General features: G+C 48.4%; 1 protein-coding gene across 2 annotated transcripts in view; it reads right to left on the bottom strand.

The window, feature by feature from the left end:
- LOC147009189 (non-selective voltage-gated ion channel VDAC2-like) overlaps window positions 1-2,500 on the bottom strand; it is a 56,559-nt gene that overhangs the window by 28,922 nt on the left and 25,137 nt on the right. The gene's annotated exons all lie outside the window — the stretch shown is intronic.

Raw genomic sequence — 2,500 nt, 5'->3', positions numbered from 1 at the left:
GAGAGAGAGAGAGAGATTATGAGAGAGAGAGAGAGAGAGAGAGATTGCGATTATGAGAGAGAGATTGCGAGAGAGAGAGAGATTATGTAGAGAGAGATTACAGAGAGAGAGATTGCGAGAGAGAGAGAGAGAGATTATGAGAGAGAGAGATTGCGAGAGAGAGAGAGAGAGAGAGAGAGAGAGATTGCGAGAGAGAGAGAGAGATTGCGAGAGAGAGAGATTGCGAGAGAGAGAGAGAGAGATTGCGATTGCGATTGCGAGAGAGAGAGATTGCGATTGCGATTGCGAGAGAGAGAGATTGCGATTGCGATTGCGAGAGAGAGAGATTGCGATTGCGAGAGAGAGAGAGATTGCGAGATTGCGAGAGAGATTGCGAGAGAGGGAGAGAGAGAGATTGCGATTGCGAGAGAGATTGCGAGATTGCGAGAGAGGGAGAGAGAGAGATTGCGAGATTGCGAGAGAGGGAGAGAGAGAGATTGCGAGATTGCGAGAGAGGGAGAGAGAGAGATTGCGAGAGAGATTGCGAGAGAGATTGCGAGAGAGAGAGAGAGAGAGATTGCGAGAGAGAGAGAGAGACAGAGAGAGAGAGATTGCAAGAGAGAGAGAGAGAGAGAGAGAGAGAGAGAGAGAGAGAGAGAGAGAGAGAGAGAGAGATTGCGAGAGAGAGAGAGAGAGAGAGATTGCGAGAGAGAGAGAGAGAGATTGCGAGAGAGAGAGAGAGAGATTGCGAGAGAGAGAGAGATTGCGAGAGAGAGAGAGATTGCGAGAGAGAGAGAGAGAGAGAGAGTGAGAGAGAGAGAGAGAGAGAGAGAGAGATTGAGAGAGAGAGAGAGATTGCGAGAGAGAGAGAGATTGCGAGAGATTAAGTAGAGAGAGAGAGAGATTGCGAGAGAGAGAGAGAGAGAGAGAGAGAGAGAGATTATGAGAGAGAGAGAGAGATTGCGAGAGAGAGAGATTGCGAGAGAGAGAGATTATGAGAGAGAGAGATTGCGATTGCAGAGATTATGTAGAGAGAGAGAGATTATAGAGAGAGAGAGAGAGATTATTGAGAGAGAGAGAGAGAGATTGCGAGATTAAGAGAGAGAGAGAGAGAGAGAGAGATTGCGATTGCGAGAGAGAGAGATTGCGAGAGATTATGTAGAGAGAGAGATTGCGAGAGAGAGAGAGAGAGAGATTGCGAGAGAGAGAGAGAGAGAGATTGCGAGAGAGAGAGAGGGAGAGAGTGCGAGAGAGAGAGAGAGTGCGAGAGGGAGAGAGAGAGAGAGAGCGCGAGAGAGAGAGAGAGAGAGAGAGAGAGAGAGATTGCGAGAGAGAGAGAGATTAGAGAGAGAGAGAGAGAGAGAGAGAGAGAGAGAGAGAGAGAGAGAGAGATTATGAGAGAGAGAGATTGCGAGAGAGAGATTGCGAGAGATTATGAGAGATTGCGAGAGAGAGATTGCGAGAGAGAGAGAGATTGCGACAGAGATTGCGAGATTGCGAGAGAGAGAGATTACAGAGAGAGAGAGAGATTGCGAGAGAGAGAGATTGCGAGAGAGAGAGAGAGATTACAGAGAGAGAGAGAGATTGCGAGAGAGAGAGAGAGAGAGAGAGAGAGAGAGATTGCGAGAGAGAGAGAGAGAGAGAGATTGCGAGAGAGATTGCGAGAGAGATTGCGAGAGAGATTGCGAGAGAGATTGCGAGAGAGAGAGAGAGAGAGATTGCGAGAGAGATTGCGAGAGATTGCGAGAGAGATTGCGAGAGAGAGAGAGATTGCGAGAGAGAGAGATTACAGAGAGAGATTGCGAGATTAGAGATTGCGAGAGAGAGAGAGAGATTGCGAGAGAGAGAGAGAGAGAGAGATTATGTAGAGAGAGAGAGAGATTGCGAGAGAGAGAGAGAGAGAGAGAGAGAGATTGCGAGAGAGAGAGAGAGAGAGATTGCGAGAGAGATTGCGAGAGAGAGAGATTGCGAGATTGCGAGATTGCGAGAGATTGCGAGAGAGAGATTGCGAGAGAGATTGCGAGAGAGATTGCGAGATTGCGAGAGAGATTGCGAGATTGCGAGAGAGATTGCGAGATTGCGAGAGAGATTGCGAGATTGCGAGAGAGATTGCGAGATTGCGAGAGATTGCGAGAGAGATTGCGAGAGATTGCGAGATTGCGAGAGAGAGAGATTGCAGAGAGAGAGAGATTGCGAGAGAGAGAGAGAGAGATTGCGAGAGAGAGAGAGAGAGGGAGAGAGAGAGATTGCGAGAGAGATTGCGAGAGAGATTGCGATTGCGAGAGAGATTGCGATTGCGAGAGAGATTGCGATTGCGAGAGAGATTGCGATTGCGAGAGAGATTGCGATTGCGAGAGAGATTGCGATTGCGAGAGAGATTGCGAGAGAGAGATTGCGATGGAAAGAGAGAGATTGCGATGGAAAGAGAGAGATTGCGATTGCGAGAGAGAGAGAGAGAGATTGCGAGAGAGAGAGAGAGAGAGAGAGATTAAGTAGAGAGAGAGATTTACAGAGAGAGAGA

The sequence above is a fragment of the Eptatretus burgeri genome, chromosome 17 (assembly GCF_056783735.1).
Source record: "Eptatretus burgeri isolate ZD-2024b chromosome 17, Ebu_testis_v1, whole genome shotgun sequence".
In the NCBI taxonomy this organism is placed as follows: domain Eukaryota; kingdom Metazoa; phylum Chordata; class Myxini; order Myxiniformes; family Myxinidae; genus Eptatretus; species Eptatretus burgeri.
This window is presented reverse-complemented; position numbering and strand designations above follow the sequence as displayed.